Consider the following 18,560-nt stretch of genomic DNA (forward strand, 5'->3'; position numbering starts at 1 on the left):
TATTTTATGATTAAGCTCTTCAACAACATTGGTTTGATCTGATGGGACAGAGTTTTTCCAAAGGTATTGAAGAAGATGTGTGTGCAATAGTAATTTAGGTCTGGGAGTAATTTTTCATCAATGTACTTAAAGACAATCACAGCACTAGGAGGGAGGCCTAATTGTGGAGTTGTGTAATTAGTTTTTATGTCACTGCAATTATTCTGTTGGCTACATATAAAGAACATGGCAAAATGCAGCACTTAATTTTAAATCAAGACTTGATTCTCTTTTAGGAGGTAATTGATGTTGATCACATCACTTCACAGTGACTGTAAAATGTACTATTTAGACTGTAAAAGGATGGAGAAAGGGCCTAACCAGATAGGTAATTGATGGATCACAGGCTAGATTGGTGGGAGGCAGCATTAATCCATCAGATGTCCATTCTCCCTGTTTCCAGGTACTTTGGGGGCAACGTTAATGGCCACGAGTGCTAACAAATGTAGAGCTGCTGATCCACACGGCCTCAGCATCACACATTGTGGTGAGCAGCCACTGCTCCCTGCCCCCAAGCAGCATGGAAAGCTTGGTTCCGCGCTTAAAATAATGGTATAAAAGTTCACCTACTCAGCACCTGCCCTCATCAATAGCTTAATAGCAGCATAGGCCAAGGCTAGTGATAAAATCCCCAGTGCTGGCACCACTGCACAATTTACTGTTGCACCCTGCGTTTCACTTCGCGTTTTGGGCAAAAGTGACAAGAAAGTCTCCACAAAAGCCTCAGTGGAAATTGAAACAATTCGCAAGGCCTGGAAGTGGCTCAGTGCCATAACTCATTTCAGAGTTGCTCAAAAGAGCGGCTTTCTTTAGCAGAACCCTCCAACAGGAGAATATCAGAGGCACTTTTCAGCTTGTTTCACGGGGCTCAGCCGCATTCCCCTCATTTCTTGGTGTCACTCCCTCACCCCATTTCGCGCGGGCCACGGGGAGAGTGGCCACGCTGCTCCCAGAGCAAGCTCTGTGTTTGCATCTTCCAGAGAATTGACAAGAAGAGAAGTTGAGTCAATAAAACTTTTCCTTCCCTTTACGGGCAGCTGTGATTACTTGATTTCAATGAATATTCGCAAGTGCTTTCATCAATCGCATGAGGGCGAAGTGCTGCTCTCCCTCTGGTGTGCTCCATGCTGCTGCTGGGTGAGCCTGCACAGCTGGCCAAGCTGCAGCAGCACCTCGAGACCAACCCAGTGCCCTCCGCATCATGTATCCAGCTTCCCCATCAAACAAGACACGTCAATTTGCCCTGAATTTGGTCTGAAATGGAAGTAGTCAGCTGGTTCTGGATTCCCCAGACACTTAATTAGACACTCAATTTAACTTCAGAAGCAAAATAAAAATAATCGGTTAAGAAACACTTAGTGGTAGTATGTAACTGGTCTTTTTTTTCCTGCTAAAGTACTTGCAAGTATCTTTTCTTGTGAGGAGACCAGGAGGAAATGCATGCACAGCAAAGGCAGGTGCCTGCCTTTGCTTTTGAAGCACAACTACAAACAGCTGATGCGCACCCAGGAAGAGAAGGGTTTTGTGTCCATTTTATGTCCAAAATTATCAATGAAATGATTTTTGGCCAAGGTCAGAATTAATGTGGTTGTGCTGGGAAAGACAAGGGGGGTTCCGGGATGGTGGGACCAGGTCTGAACTCCCAACATCCCGCTGAGCTCTGCTTGCTGGCCCAGCACCCATGCCAGGGCCACTCACCCTCCACAATCTCCCTGCCACGTCTACAGCGGTTGTGTTGTCCTCTCTAGCAGGATTTCAGTTCTCATGGAAAGATGCAAGGAGAGGCCGCTCTTCAGTGACAGGAGCTTTTTGCGGAGAGGAGAGGTTGTTGATCTTTCTGAAGGTCTGCCCTGACCTTTGCTGGAGGTTCGATCCCCAGCCAAACCGCTTTGATCATCAACTGCTGGTCCCGGCTGTGCTAAGCACACAGAGTCTCTAAGAAGAGATAACAGCAGTGAAATAATTGCTGGTTGTTGGTGCTTGGGAAGATTACATGCTCACAGTGTGGTGGAACTGAGCGCTTGGAGTCGTGCCTATAAATCACCTCCGAGTGTGTGGGGTGTCCGGCTGTCCTGGCGTGGCAAGCGAGCGTTGCTTCGCTCTGATCTGCAAGGCTGCAGCGGGCAGGAGAGCAGAGCTGTGCGACATGAAATGTGTTGCTCTGCCAGATAATAAGCAAACTCAACAAGCTTAAGGCAATTCATTAGTTCAAGTTTCCAGATGTCAGGTTGGAGGTTTCAGCGCAAACCTGCACCAAAATAAATGGATTTGTAGCCAGCCTCCAGAGAGCCTTTCCCAGGAGCAGTTCTGCTGTCTGAGGGGAGGCTCAGAACAGAGCACAGATGTTTTGGCACATGCTGGTTTCAGCAATGTGCTGTGAGTCCTTCCACCTTCCCACCTCCCTTCCCCTCAGCCTTTTCTGTCTTGTTCTAGCTCCAAAAATTAGATTAAGTTCAGGTTCAAGCTGGTGTAATTGTTTAATGACCTGTGACTCCAGAACAGCTTGATGAATTGCCTTCCCAGCTTCCCATGACCGATCTCTTTGCTGTTGAAGCAGATCTGGCGAGGTCCAGGGCAAGCCAGTCTCCATGCTGAGATGATGAAATACGTCTTCACAAAGAAGCGAGTTGTGACCCTGCATGAGCGTAGAACAGACTATTTTCATAGCGTACTTGTATCCAGAGAGGGCTAAGCGGAGCCACACATCAAGACCTAGTGGCATCCCAGCTCCACTAAAAGCAAGTTTTGGGGCATTCGCAGCTCTGCATGCTGGGTTGACTCTGGCCCATTGCGCTTATCCCAAGGCATCACCCCCATTTGTGTGCTGAATCCCCATTTTTGGAGGTTTCTGGTGCAATCTCCACTGGGCTGAGGGTGCCAGGGAGAGCCACGGTGCCGCTGCTCTCAGTGGTCCTACGGTGTGGGCACAGGCCGCTGCAGCGAAACTGCTCACTCGCTCGCCGGGTGTGAGCTCTGGAGTACTGCTTGAGCCCAGCAGTGCTAGATGAGTTCAGCTTTTCATTACAGGTTATTACAGTGTTATTCATCACAGCAAAGTGGTCAGCCATAAGCAGGTTCGCACTGCATGCCAGGGCTTCCCTCGCTCACTGCCATTTGATAACAGTTTTTGATTAAATTAGATCAGGCAGCAAAGGTGATCAATTCAAAGCCGATTTTCTATGAAGCCACACACAAATAATTTATAAAGAGAGAGGTGAATAAAAGCTGTTACAAGAGGAAAGAGAGTTGGCAGCCCCAGTACGGAGAGAACATAAAGATTTTGCATAAAGCGGCTGATTTTGCTGGGAATGGGGCTGGGGTTCCCTGGGCTGAAGCCCCACTGCAGCAAGGGCAGCTCTTTCCAGTGTCCCTTTGCAGAAGCAGCCCCCAGCATCCCAAGTGGGCGGGGAAAGCTTGGCTTTGGCTGGGAAAAAAAAGTGTGGCTTGGGATGAAAGTACTGCAGAGTGAGCCTCCCAGTAAGGCAGAGTCATCAGGCCAGCTGCCCCACTGCACTAGTCCGGGAAGGACCAGCCGAGTGGTACAGGAGCCCTTTCCCTCTGCACTACAAGGTTCCGGACCAAAAGCACCTTCCTCATCCTCCAGGAAAGCTCCCATCCCTGGCTCAGCCCTGGTGCCGCAACATGGGGCCACGGGTCAGCCACCTGCACCCATCACTGCCATCTTCTCTGACTCATGTTTGGAAGCATCCCTGTGCCACAGCACCCAGTCAGGAGTAAGTGCAGGGACAATTAATAAAACACGTGCCATGAGGAGACCATAAATCTCAGCAGTGCTGCACACTTAAAGAAGAGGGGATGGTTATAAGCAGTTATTCCTAGTCTGACAAACTGCCATGCGGGTGGCTTGGGGCCCTGTCCAGCAGAGAGGACTTTTCTAGGCTGCAGCAGGAAGGGGACTTCCCATGGAGCTGGATCAAGATTTGAACACTGCCATGGCAGACAGCAGGGATTTCTTCCGCTAAGCCAAGCCCAGCTAAGCTATACAGGAGACCTAAATGCATTTAGAGAATCTAAGAGTGTGAGCAAATAAAATGGAAAGCAGGCCAGCAGAAAAAGGCTGCTGCCTGCTGAAGGTTGGTCTGATGAGCTGGGCTGCACCTTGCAGAGGGCTGCAGAGACCCACGGATCCACACATCTGGAGTCACCCCAGAACGCGGCTTTAGTCAACACAATGTCACGGGGCCAGAGAAAAGAAGTGAGACTGACCCTTGAGCCAGCAGCAGGGGTGATCGGCTGGGAGGCAGGGTATCTGCAGGCCAGTGCTTGTGGATCTTAAGTGAAATAACATCCACACAAGAGCCCGTCTCAGGAGCGCTGTGCAGAAACGCAATGAGTTGTCACTTCAGAAGCAGTCAAACTGCTTTAGTATTTCTTCTCTTCCTTGAAGTTGTTGGACAAACTCAGACCCAGTCTGGAAATAGATTTGATCTAAGTAAGACATTTGGCTTCTCCCCCACCCCTTATATTAACCGTCTACTAAAAAATTGCATCAGAGCAATCGATAGCAGTGGTTTGCCTTGGCAGAAAGGCACGGACCATGACGGAGTTCACACAAGGACCACTCCTGCAGCTGCATTGCGCGTTACGAGTCTTTGGGGATTCTTCTGGATTTTGGTTCTCCCATTTGGACTGGACTCCAGCCTCCACTTTGGCCAGCTGAGGTGCTTGCCGGTTGTGGAAACTTGCAAGACAAAATAATTTTATTCATGACCCATTTTATTCAAGACCCTCATGAGAGCTGGGAGTGAGTCACAGCTGCTGAAGAGTGCTGGCTCCAGCTGTCAGCACCTTCCAGTTCTCCACACCCAGCTGTTCTTCTAAGAGGTGCAGAGCCAGTAATCTCCACTTCTCAGGAGTGAAAATGTGCAATACTGGTGTCATGGTATATGTGTCCCATGACAGACTAATTTCCTAAAAAGGGGAGACCTTTCTATGTGCTATTAATGTAACTTACAGTAAATATATATCAAAAGAGATGCTAAAGCAGGGAAATGAGATGCCCCGGCTCAATCCTTCCACTTTCTCTTTGTGAGGCCTTCTGCCCCCTTCTTCAGGCATTACCGCAGGGAGTTCATGCGATGCAGACCCAGCCCTGAGCCCTGGATGAGACACTGACACTACGGGGAGCTGCGCCTTGCAGAGCGACCCCCTCTGTCAAAGACACCGCTGCCTTAGCTCTTGGTCTCCTGCGAGGAGGGTGCTCCCAAGTGAGACTTGAGGAGGATCAGGCCTTATGGGGCTGAGACTTCTGCAGGATCTTTTGGAGACCTGCGGATTTGACTCTTTGCCCTTGTCACTAATCATTCTGAGTTGAAGGAAGGATTTTTGCTGCAGAGGCAATAAGGACTTGAACTAAAGGGCTATTCTCCTTCTGTTGATGCCCAGAGGCTCCTGGAGTGGCTGCCTAAAGTGGAGATCATGCTGTGCATGACAAGCAAGGATTCTCCAGTGCCCAGTGGCAGATCTTGCTTCAGCAGGATCTCTGTCAGCACAGCCTTGGCCAGACCATGGACTGATCCATGCCTAATGCTCGTCTCAGACTTAAAAGATTGTGCCTGAATCCCAAATGCCTTCACTTTACCAGCTTCCTCCCAGAAGTTGTGTCAGACCAGCCAGAGTTTCCTTCTTTCTCATGACGGTTCTGCAGACCTTAGACTTTCCTATCATGTAGTGGATGAACATAATGTCTACAAATACAGTTAAAACAAGCTGCCTTTCTGGCGTTGTTACCTTTTTTTTTCCTCAAGGGAGAAAAATAGGAAGAATTATTATGCAGCTTCTTCTTCAATAAATCAATGTGATCTCAACTCACTGTGAAGTTCCCTGACTCTGTTAGACATGCTGCACTGGTAAAAACTAATCCCTGGAGCAGGAAAAAAAGAAAGAATGAAGAAAAAAAGAAATTTCAATGGCTAGACAAGGCTAAAATGTTGCAGAGGACTCAGCTCTTGCCAGTGCTGGAGTTTGTTTGGAAGTCCCATAGCAGAGAGGGCTGGGCAGTGGACTCGGTCCAGCTGTATATCACACAGCTAAAAATCAGCTGTAATTGTTAATTCTAATTAAAGCTGTTGAAAAAAAAATGTAATCAAGGCAGTTTCCTTTCAGAAAAAAAAGACATTTCAGCTAAATTAAAAATTTTGTTTTCAAAAAAAGCAGCAAAATGCTGAAAATTTTGAAACAACCCATTTCAGTATTTTCAAGATGAAAAGAGATATATTTTTGTTGAGAAATGCCTCATCAACTCAAATGTACTTTATCTCACAGCCTGAAGACTAAAAATAGCTTTCAAATCAAAGCAAAATGATGTTTTTAGACTTTCTTTTCTTAAAAAAAAAAAACTATTTGGGGGTTTCTGTCCTAAGAATGAAATTTTCCATATTCTTTTTCTTTTTTTAATCAAATGGAATAATCTGTTTCTAGTTAGCTGCCTGCACAATACTGGCCTTGGTCTTTTCTTATTGTGCCGCTTCTCGTCTTCACCAGTCATGCGCCTCCAGTGTGTCCGGGTACATCAGCAATGCTTACACCAACCTGGCTGTAGGCGCTAGCACTGGCAAAACTCCCCTGGGACTTGAGTCGGGCTTTGCAAGACCTCACGGAATTAAACCAGCACCAAAAAAATGGCACTCTCAGTAACTGGCTTTTATGTTATCGTAACTGGGAGCACTTTAAGTGTTTCTGTGCAACTGCTGTTCCTTATCTCGGCCCTGCGTTCCCAGAAAAGCTGTCTTGTATGCCTGGGTTGATGCCACTCAAGGCCTTCAGCCACCTGCTGTGCCCAGACACCAGCCCCGCAGAGCCTTTCCCTTGCGGGCTGGAGACTGGGCAGACCTCTGGAAGGGAAAAGATCTGCTTTGGTTAGTCTTGCTGCACGCTAGAGCCAGTTTCACCATGGAGAAAATAGCGGCAGCGGTTTGGGACATCAGCGCCAAAGGCAGGATGGTGCCTGCCGGGTGCTTTCCTCCCAGCCCTGCCCTTGCTCCGGTGGGGTGGAACATGTAAGGGACAAATGCCAGGCTGCGAGGGAACTGGGCCAACCCAGATATGGGGTCCTTGCTCCAAGCTCTCCAGCTCCTCTTTAGCAGACAGGGCCTGGTGCAGCCACTCTTGCTATGGGCTCCAGGGATAGCCAGCTGCAAGGGGGCTCCCCGCAATGCCACGGCCTCATTGCTCTTCGGAGGTGCTGGACACAGGGGGCTGCAGCAGCCGAATGGGCTGGCAGAGCACGAGGGGATCACCCAGCACGTGTGCAAATGCCTAAGCTGCATCCCTAAAAGAGCTAGAGGGGCTGTGGGATAGGAGCACGTTGTGAGTCCCGTGCTCAGGGCAAAGTCAGCTACTTCACCACTTGTAATTTTGCAACCAAGACAGGCCCTGCAACTTGTTGCTGTGATGTTTGCAATAGATCCCCAAAATGGCTTGGGCTAGCACCCTCCATATGGTTAGCAGAGCACGCCTAGCACGCTCGGAAAGTGGTTTAGGATCTGCTTAGCTCAAAGGTACTGAGTAATTATCAGAGCACTATCTGGCAGTTTGCAGTCTGCCTTCTGGACAGGAACACTGGAGGGAGAGAGAGAAGAGAGAAATGTGGAAAGTAAGAATTGAGAAAGGAGAAGGCTATCAGGGAAGGAGAATCAGCTGAGGAGGAACTCACTGAGTAAGTCAAAGCAGAGTAAGAAGAAGGGATGGATGAGAGAGGAAAGGGAAGCAGGGCATTTCCAGGGGTCTGCTAGAGAAACAGAGGGAAATAAAGGGAAAAACAAAACAAAACAAAACAAAACAAAAAAAAAAAAAAAAAAAAAAAAACAAAATTCACCCCACAGCAATTACAGATGAGACAGAGGGCCAACTGCACAGATTTCCTTGTGCTGCCTGAGTACCTTTTGAACAACATAAAACCAGGGCACTGATGGTGCGATAAAACCCAGGGGGGCCTGAAGGGAGGGCGGCCGGGGGAGAGTCTCCTTGCAGGGAGAGGGGAGGCAGGGCTCGCTCCTGCCTGGCAGCGCTGCGCTCGCTGCCGGTATGTCCGTCCCTCCAGCAGGGGCGGTTTTTTTCCTATAACCTTTTCTGATTGCTCTTTCCTCCAAGCCCACAGAAGCCGGGAACAGCCTGAGTTACATTTCCTTCTCTCTGGCCTGACCCTCTGTGCTGCCCAGAGGGTCACATCCAGCTAGAGCTCAGAATCAGCTCAGCAATGGCTCTCGTCCCATTACCACCCCCAGGGCAGCTGCAGAGGGGAGAGCTGTCACCCCAGAAGACAGCACAGGCACTGATCTTTCAAAAAACAAACAAACAAACAAACAAAACACTCCACACACATAAACATACTTTTATATATATATAATATATATGTATATAGAAAGCTCCTGTGGGAGGCTGTAGGGCCCTTCATTCCCCCAGTTCCTTGGACAAGGAGGGAGATACAGGTAGATTGTGCTTGCTCCTTGCTCCATTGCTCTCACAAGAAGGGACCAGAGAATGAAGCCTGTAGCTGCTGGCTGGAGCACGCACTTACTTAAAAGAACAGCGAGCTTCACATCGACACAGCCCAGCATTTTCTGTTCTTGCTCCAGCCTCTGAACATTGTGCCAGCACAATTCCTTCCTGCTGGGCCACAGTGAGGTCCATGGTGAAGTAGGGTCAGTGCAGAGCTTATTAGTTGTTGCACCTACTCTCTCACAACAAGATGATGGGTCTGCCAGGGAGCAAAGGCCAGCTGCTCCAAGAGGGAAGGGGAGTGGGGGTGACCTCAGCCCAGGCAGTGCCCTCACTAATGGGTGCCATCCCATAAGGGCTGCACACAGCAGGCAGAGCCATATCACAGTGCAGGGAACAGGGTCTGCTGGTGCCAAACACAGCAAGACCCAGCTCCAGAGTCTACCAAGAGTGTCCCGTCAAGAGCAAGAGGAGATAGGGCTAAGGACAGGGCTGGAGACCCTGCTACCCTGGGTCCAAAGCCCATCTAGGGAACAAGGCCAAAGACACAGCTACGACATATGTCCAAAGGGTCCACCCAGGAGACAAGCTGCTAACGGCACAGAGCCAAAAGGTCCAGCTGGAGGTAGGGACAGAGCCAGGGCTGGAGCCAGGGACACCTACAGCATCTCAGGCAGGGACTCAAAGCCCAGGACTCGGGCCAGACAGCCAAGCTGGGCACCGCGTCCCAGGRAGGGCAGTGTCAGCAGGGGACATGGAGGGCATAATGCACTGTGGCTTTATCTGACTCAGAGAAGCATAACTCTCTGTAAGCTTTGATTTTTTAAAATGATCCAAGCATCCAAAAGGAACAATTTTTCTCATTTTGTTTTTCTTATTTTAAGGCTGTAAGTTATTGAAAGACATATTATTACCCTCCCAAATCACTCTCAGGCGAACAAAAGACTGTTTTAATTGTGCTTTTCAACTAAAAGGATCCAGCTACATTTTGCTCATGATTCACCCTTGCCTCCATTTAGCCACATCATAAACTCCTTCACCATTTGATCTGATTAGCAGTGTCTACACAGGGGCAGAGGATGCACTGGAAGAGCCTGAAGTCTTGCAGGTCAAGATTAAAGTGCTGTGCATGGCATTAACTGTCAACACTGTAACTAGCTTAAATCAGTGCAATCAGATTGCTCACAGATTACAGGAGCAACTGCTGCAGCTATTCATTTCACATACTGCACGTCTGTGTGGTTAAACCACGGCCTTGACATTAACGTAACATGATTAAAAGAAAGTGTCTGAGGCTCAAATATATTGGAAAAGCTCAGCAGGCAGGGTTAAGTCCACAGCTTCTTTAAAAGCCTTCTGGGGTTGGACACATCAGGGTCTGGGGAAGATCTCCAACCTGTTATCAGAGCTGGCTCAGCTTTTAAGTCTGTAATGCCATCTTGTGATCATATTCAGGAAGTGGAAACTCCAGTGTCCTCTCTGTGGAATTTGATAGCTTCTCAAAGTGGCTTGAAATGCATAGCTCCTGTTAGACGGATAGCTGGTTAGATGGATCCCAGAAGTACTTTAGCTTAACAAGATAGGGGCTAAGAGAAAATTTGTCCCTGGCAGAAAAGTCCCTCTTTGTGCTCTCAGTGAGTAAAAATGATTCATTTCATAAAAATGTCTCTTTCTAGTTCCATTATCCAGCTAAGACAGCAATTTCTTCCAATCTGAAGAATGAGATTTGTGTGTCTCCTTGGATTTTGAGGTCCAATTTTCGTTTTCAGCAAGGAAGAATGCAATTTCACCTGTGTGATGAGCTGCAGTGGAAGGACCTTAAAGGTACCATATTCAAGTAGTAAAGGTGCTTTCCTGACTGAAACTGGAGAGTTCTGCAAGATCAACTTCAGTGTAAGCATCCACAAAAAAAAACATGTTGGGATGCATACCAAAGCATGTGGAGGACTAGCACAGGAAACACAGGATTTGTGGGGCTAGAAAAATAAAATCAAGCACAGACTTCATCAGCAAATGGGAAACTGCCTGCAGGTTTGTAAGCTTTCTGCTTACCCATTTTAATGCACTTCAGATATACAAGGAAGGAAGACTCGGCTTAAAAATGGCAGTGATCTGCCAACAGCAAAAAGCCTAGCCCTAAAACAAGTAGGCCAAACATGTGGTCCTGGCATGTCACTCTTTGGGAGGGAGACGCACTTATTCCTCCCATAGCCTCTGCGGGTCACTAGCTCTGAGCTCCATGTTACTTGGCGAGTCTACTGCCGCTTGCACAAACTAAGATGGGAGCCGGGCATGGCAGTGTAGCAATAACCTCACTCAGGATCCATTCAAAGACCATTTGGAAATTTTTTTGCTGCAGGCTTTGCACTCCAGTGAGACATTTCAAACTTCTCTCAGGAAAGGCTGGGCTCCCTCCCACCCGCTCTTTCCCGTAGCTTAGGCACTCACAGCATGAGGATGCGACTGGAGCTCTTCGGAGGACACTGATGATGCCTGCTGTGGAGAGGCAGCTGGAGCTGCTCTCTTGCCGTAGGCAATCATCTGCTCCTGTGTCTGCCTTCTTCAAATGCTTTTGGGGGTTTTATTTCTGTCCAACGGGGGCAGCTGTTCTTTACGGATGCAGTGGAACCTGTCATTACGAGCAGGGGCTCCTCATCAAAGCAGCTTGTCCCTGCCTTGCTCCAGACAGTGCTGGGCTTGTTCTCTCCAAGGCTGAGAGACCCTCTTGGCAGCCGAGTGGTGGAAAATATTAGGTGAGTTCCCATACAATGACGCAGCTAGTGACTCATTAACTTTCCCCACTCACTCCCTCACATATCTCAGCAAGACGGTGGACATCGTGGAAAACCCACCTCCTCTCCTCCACAGACCTGCCTCACAACCTGTGGGTGGAGGGGATGATTCTCAGTCTTGTCCCCTAACAGGTGCCAAAGTGTGGTTTTCTCATCATGAAACTGCATGCAGCGCAAAGACAGTGACATGTTGCAGTAGGTGCCCAGAAGATATCCTTCCAGCACGTGCTGCCAGCAGTGCAAATCATAACTGTCTGCCCACAAACCAGCCCAAGACGGTGGGTTCATACTGCAAAGGGGCTGCAGGATGGTCCCCAGGCAAGGGGCTCTGGGAATGCAGGACAGCCATTTTTTGGCTATGCTCCAGCGCTAAAGATTCAGGCTTATTGCCAACAAGATGTAGATGAAAAGCAACTGCAGGTAGAGGGCACTTCACGATTTTGTTTCTTGGGGTAGTATTGCCAGCGGCTGAGGGCACATGTTCACAGGTATAATCAGTTATTCTGCTGATACCCCGAGCAGACTGGGCAAGTGACAGCAGAAGTTTGGAAGTTGTGTATAGCCCATTAGTGCAGTGCTGGGCCCACACTAATATGCCCAGCCTTTCATAATGAGACTTTTTCAGCAGGATCAGGGAGATGCTCCAAAATCTTTCTGAACGTCCAATATCAGAGCTCAGTGAATCTCAATGCCAAGAACAGCATCTCACCACATGACAGCATAGACTTCCTTATGCTCCTGTACAGCTTTCCTGGCTAGTAATTGGCCTTGGAGCATTTGTTGATCTCATGCAGTGAGGACGGCTAAGGCAAATGCTTGCATGTTATTTGGGAACTTTGGATAAAAGGTGTAACACCAGGAGAAACACATCAGCTCTGCCATGTGTAAAGTAAAGCCCACTACTGCCCTGGCGTCCTGGCATACATGCTCTCTACATCTGCTGCATCCTTTCTGACTGCTGAGAAAATGCCTCTGAAACAGGCTGAACCCGGCAATGTCTCGCCTGCGGTTTGTGCAGCAGTAACCCTGCCAGACACCTGTTTACAGAGCTGAGTGAACCACACAACTGCTGGAACCCCCACCCAGCTGGGCAACAGGTCCTCGGTGTCACCGAGCTGAGCCAGCTCCCCTCCAGCCTGGATCCAGGCCTGGGCTTGGAGATACTGGCAGTTGCCTGTAGCAACACCACAGCGGTGTCTACAGCACTCACTTTTGCCTTGACTGTTTGACTGTCCAAGAACTGTTTTCATGAAGGCTGGGTTACATCTGCCTACCTGTGCTGTCCTTCTCCCATCTCCAACACAGGATTTCAGGCAGAGCCGGCATCGGCGAATATCACGTTATTGTTTCCTGCTGAGACACCCCCTTGGCCTGTTAGTCGTCTTAGCTCCAGCTTGGTGAAAGCTAAATACATGCTCATTTTCACCTGCAAGTGCAGAAGGAGATTGAAGGAATTGGGGATTGAAGGGCCTGAGATGTCTCATTTTAAACCAGATTAGAGATACAAGTTACCACAAAACAAAACAAAAGCACAAGCAGACTCAGAAGAGCTCCTCTCGTCCAGGTGCAGAGCAAAGACAGCTTCCCTTAGCTCCCTGCATCCCAGCACAGCACTGCAGTTTGTGCTCCAGGAAGCGCAACAAGTTCTGGACGTCTGCTCAACTCCAGAGCTACTGACCCAGGATGCAGGAGGGATCCGACCTGAGATTTTACTCCCATAATTAGCAGGATGCGTTGAATCAGAGCATGAAACTCCATCTGCTGGCACAGTGCATCCCCTTGAGGCACTTGCACTACCATGGAGCTATAGCGCTACAAAAATATCTATGCAAGGGTCGCCCTTCAGCGAAAGCCCATCTCCTGCCTGGAGCGACACTGTTGATCGCTAGGGCCATATTCATCCCTGGAAATCACTGAACCAGAAGGGACTGGCGGTTCCCTTGCCCTGATCTCTGCGGTGTTAGGCTCTGTCCACACCGAGCCCAGTAACGCGTGTGAGGTTCAAACATTTCAACCCCGAGGAGGTGAAGCACTAGTGGGGGGTGGSGGGTGGCGGACGGGACAGACCACAGCGCGACCCAAGCCCGATGCTCCTGCAACGCCGGGAGCGGGACGCCGCGCTGCAGGGAGCGCCGCGCCCGCAGCTACAGCCGCCGGAGGAGCCGCCCCTCGCGGCACCACCGCGGGGCCCCGCGGCCGCGCAGCCCCGCTCCGGCCGCCCGGCGGCGCCTTCTCGGGCCGGGCACCGCCCCGAGGGGCGAGGCCGAGGCGGGGCCGGCGGAGCCGCCTCATCTCGGCGGCGCGCGGCCGCTTGGCCTCTCTCGGCGCCTGCAGCCGCTAGGGACGGCCGGGCAGGGCCGGCTTCCCGCGCCGCCGTCCCGGCCGCCATGAGGCGAAGGACGGCGCCATGAGGCGAGTGGGGCGCGGCGCGGCGCCTTCCCGGCCGCCGTGAGGTGAAGGACGGCGCCATGAGGCGCCCTCCCGGCCGCCGTGAGGCGAGTGGGGCGCGGCGCCCTCCCGGCCGCCATGAGGTGAAAGACGGCGCCATGAGGCGCCCTCCCGGCCGCCGTGAGGCGAGTGGGGCGCGGCGCCCTCCCGGCCGCCATGAGGTGAAAGACGGCGCCATGAGGCGCCCTCCCGGCCGCCATGAGGCGAGTGGGGCGCGGCGCCCTCCCGGCCGCCATGAGGCGAGTGGGGCGCGGCGCCCTCCCGGCCGCCATGAGGCGAGTGGGGCGCGGCGCCCTCCCGGCCGCCATGAGGCGAGGGACGGCGCGGGCCGCCCGCGTGGTTTGGGGCTCAGGGGCCTGGGCGCCTCGTCGCCTCCTTGGGCTCCTCAGGGAGTGGAAAACGCCACCTGAGTTACTCTTAATGGCTAGGCTACTAAAATCTGGGCGTAGTTGTTGCGCACGGCGGCCTGTGCGCCGTTTTGGTAACTGATGAGGCCGTGGAGCTGGGGGGTCGGGGGAAGAGTAATTTGTCTAGGCTGTGCTGTTTAAAAGTAATTGCTGAACCAGTTACTCGGTTTGATTTTTTTTTCCCTCGCACAAGCCTGATCCCAGCTGTTAGCAATCTAATTATATTAATACCGACTCAATTAATTGAATATTGGAAGTGATGTTTCTCTTATGCTCTCTTTAGGGCTTCAAACTGATACGCAGCTTAAGCATCTGCGAAGGGATCGCTGCAAATCAGAGGTCTCAGGTGGCAGAGCACTCCCTGGAAGACAAAGCGTTTACCAGTAAGTGTGCTTTATTAAATTTCTTCCCTTCTGAAAGCTCCCGAGTTTTGCTGGCTGTGGAGGTGACCAAATGAGGCGTGTGCAGCTCTGCTGAAGGAAACCGCCTCTCTTGTGGTTCTGCCTTGGGAAGGGTCTCCCTGGGCAGAGCAGTGGGGGTGTGAAATTATAAGCTGCACGTTTGGGATGTTGAAAGTGTAGAAACTCTTTTAAAATTTCATGAGTGAACTTTCTACAAGCCAAAAGTAGGGAGGGGAAAAAATCTGTTTATTTTGTAGTGTTTAGTAACTAAATGGCATTGGCTGGCCTATGAATGAACCCCTTTGGTGCTCCAGGGTGGGTATAACAATGCAGGTTCTTCTAACAAAGCAGGCAGCGTGTCCAGTTGTTACAGAGGAGGTACTGAGGCCTGTGTAACCACAGGGATGTACTTTGAGGCCTCTACTTCATTCTGCGCTTTCTACAATTCAAAATGGACCTTAAATCCAGCAGTAGTCAGCTACCAATTGCTGTTCAGTGCCTGTGATAGTGTTATGCTGCTGGGAGAGAAATGTGCTGGCAAGTCGCTCCTGGTACCACTGGTGCTGTTCTAGTGCTAGATGGTGCCAGGTTTTGGCAGCACTCTGCATACTTGAGAGTGGAGTAACTCTTTCTCTGTAGAGTTAATCCTAGATTGGATGCAGACAAAACAGAGAGAACTTAAGCCCTGCAGATGTTTTGTTTAATATTGTGTCTTTCATACAAAACTGAAGGTCATGGAATTAATTGGTCAATTTTAAGGGTTGAATTGGGGGTCTTTGGGGATTTTCCTGCTAATTTTTTTATTATTATTACAGGTAAATGGGTTTGCAAGTTTCACTGCAGAGGCTTGCTGGGGCAACAGTAGTTATCTGAAGAAAAGGAATAACCTATTGGTGCTGCTTTKAAGATCTCCATTTGAAAATGATTTGAGATGGAAACTCATAATCCACAGTTTAAATTAGACTACWTCTAGAGAAGTGTTTGTTTTCAGGATTAGGATAGCCCAGGCAGTTGGGGGCAAGATGTAACAAGAAATATATATACAGTTTGTTAGTAGTATGTTATTCCTCTCCCACTGCTTGCTTCGAGTTGTGTTATTTTTTTATAGTGAATTATTTGTTAAACTTGTATTTATTAAACTTATTTATATTTAAGCTTGCTTATTCTGTTTTTTATTATACCATAAAATCTACCTGGTTGAAATTACTTGTTTTAGAAATTGTATTTTGACTGCACTGCAGTCTACTTGCCATGAGCGTATTTTAACAGTGTAACCTTTCCTTCTGCACTTTGAAGGAGATTAGATGCTTGAAGTTTTTTAGAAATGAAATAAGGTCTGAAATTCTTATTTTTGCTGTGACAAAGATTATACGGCCTGTACAATTTCACAAGGTAACCTTTCTATACTTCAGTTACTAACTTGAAAGAACTTCCTAATTATCTCCATTCCTGGGGCCTGGAGGAGGTCCACAATAACTAGAGGAGTTAGAAAAGGCTGCCAAACACATAAAATAAATTGAAACTGGTAGGGAGGGGAAAGAAGACCATCTTGGCTTCAGACAAAAATTCTGTCAAATACTTTAACTCAAATGTGATTCCTGTTGTCTGTGTAAAGGAGTATATTGCTCTTGCCAAGACGCCTGACCCATTTGGATTTGATACAGTCTTCTAGAAAAACCCATGTTCTCTGAAATGTTTGGGAAATGGTCCAAACTTGAGAGGTTTTTTTCTTTTTCTTCTTTTTACTTTTCAGCTTAAAAAAAAAAAAAAGTTTCAGCCTAAATCATTTAATGGTCTTCAGTCAAACTATATTACAGCAGTTGCCCTACATATACCCTACTATAGATACAGTACTATCTATATTCAAATTAAACTCTGAAAAGCCTTGATACTTAGGCTGCTGTTGTACGCCATGCTGGAAAAGTATAACAATGTTAACGTATATAGGTTGTCAGTGACAAGAGTTTGATAGGCTTTTGATAAGAGGAAAAAATAGCACATCGCAGGTTAGTATCTGTTACGCATGGTTGATATCTAGATAGGCACTTCTGCCACATAGTTCTATATAAATAGATAATTTTTTAAAAACTGAATTTTTAAATGGCCCTGACATTACTCAATTGTCTGCTAACCCTTCTGCCCCTCTGAAAAACTGATCTTTGAATATGTATTTGATACTCTATACCAAAATATTCATAGAAATAGTCAAACAGTATTGAAAAAAATGTTTTGTCTCAGTTGAAGTATATGACATACATGATTCTGATTTGACTGGCTATATATGAGTATAGCCAGTTCTACATGCAAAACTAATAACCTGCTCTCCTGTGGATTTACATTTTGTGCCCAGTACTTTTTTTTTTTTTCCCCTGGTACTCACGGCATCCTCGTGCTGTTTCAGTGAGGAAGAAGCAAGAACCAGGAGGGAAACTATGGGTGCACTTAGGCTGGCTGGTTGCCTTCTGCCTTCTGGGTGGACATGGGTTTGAGTTCTCATTGCAGAGACTTCCACTCTGCTCTGTATCTATCTGCTGGTTGCCAAAAAAGCAAACTTCTTGTGTCAGAGATCTGTACTTCTGTGTAAGATATTTTAAATTAGTATTCAAAGGACAGAGAAAGTCTATGTTGGGGTAGCTTCAAGTCACAGATGCTGCTCATAGCATGGATTATCATCCTGGTGCCCTTGGGACAGACTGCAGAGCTCTTTTCACTACGTGTGCTTTACACCCATATGAGACCTCTTTCCAGGCCCTGCAACTCTCAGCCTCAGGCCCCTTCTCTCCTTCTTCATCCAGTTAGAGGGGCAACACTTTTCTCCCAGGTCCATGAGGTTTTTGTCCACCTATTGGAAAAGAGAACAGAGGAACATCAAAAAGAGTACAGGCTTACAGAACCAGGAGCAAGCTTCCAAAGAATCCACTGGAGTTTTGCATGTTACTTTAGTAGCTATGTTAGTGGGATAGTGGCAATCAATACTGTATGGCTCATTTTGCATTGAAAATACAATCAATAAAGGTCAAAATGATTCACCTCACTGCCAGTTTAGTGCCTTGATCTAAGGACAAAAAAGGAAATAGAGAGAGAACCCATGTGGTCTAAGAGGAACAAAATACTGGTGTTGAAATAAAGCCAGGAAAATGGAGTAATGTCTGTTTTTGTGCTCAGGGAATGCTAGTGCGATTTATGGTTGTTTATTTAGCCCTGTACATTTATGATAATGCTGCAGAGAAATGTTTCCTATCCTGAAGATTTTGAAATCTAAATACAATGTTTACTGGGCAAGAGTGGATGGGTTGCTTTACATTTCATCTAGCTTTGCTCTGCTTTCATTGCTCTGCAGCACTGCAACGTAGAGTATTAACTGGTTTTGAGCATTTAATTGATTTTTATTCTAAGCTTGCTAGGAGAGCTGCATTTTGTATGATTGCTCTCTGGGCACTTTCATATTATTTCTACATGTATTTTGTATCAATCTTGTTTTTCAAATACCTCTGCTTTATTTTTTCATTGTGCTTCTCAGCCACACAGAGCGAAGAAAAATCAGCCTGAGATGAATTCAAAAGGGAGATTTTTCTTTTCCCCTGGCGAGTGAATTCAGGAACGCACCCCATCACCTTAATAAAGCTGCCAGAACGTAGCAGATTCAAAGATCACAGAAGCACCGGAGGGCTGAGGTTGGCAGGGACCTCTGGAAATCATCTAGTCCAACCCCCCTGCTCAAGCAGGGTCACCTGGAGCACGTTGCACAGGATCGCATCCAGGCAGGTTTTGCATACCTGGATGCTGGATAAATTGATTGCTTGGCCACAAAATTAAATAGAAAAGAAAGATGCTGACCATGAAGTAATTTTAAATCTTATATATTTGTCCAATTTTGCATATTTTGGTTGTAAAATTAATTAGAGCAAAGGAAAGGTGAACTTTCCTCCTGAGAGCACAAGGTGGCAATATAGGCTTAGATAAAAGGGAACAGCTTGCAGAGCAGCTGAGGATTTTTTTTTTTTTTTTTTTTT

General features: G+C 48.1%; 1 long non-coding RNA gene and 1 other non-coding gene across 2 annotated transcripts; both read left to right on the forward strand.

Annotated features, from left to right (window-relative positions):
* The first annotated feature begins 13,558 nt into the window (after positions 1-13,558).
* LOC146594270 (uncharacterized) lies at positions 13,559-15,701 on the forward strand. The gene is made up of 3 exons (XR_014896211.1): positions 13,559-14,050; positions 14,430-14,529; positions 15,363-15,701. It is a non-coding gene; the product is annotated as an uncharacterized LOC146594270 (long non-coding RNA).
* On the forward strand, positions 15,011-15,214 carry LOC146594271 (small nucleolar RNA SNORA74). Its single transcript, XR_014896215.1, has one exon. It is a non-coding gene; the product is annotated as a small nucleolar RNA SNORA74 (small nucleolar RNA).
* Positions 15,702-18,560: the final 2,859 nt, after the last annotated feature.

Source organism: Rhea americana, unplaced genomic scaffold, assembly GCF_003343005.1.
Source record: "Rhea americana isolate MKP2758 unplaced genomic scaffold, rheAme1 scaffold_264, whole genome shotgun sequence".
NCBI lineage: Eukaryota > Metazoa > Chordata > Aves > Rheiformes > Rheidae > Rhea > Rhea americana.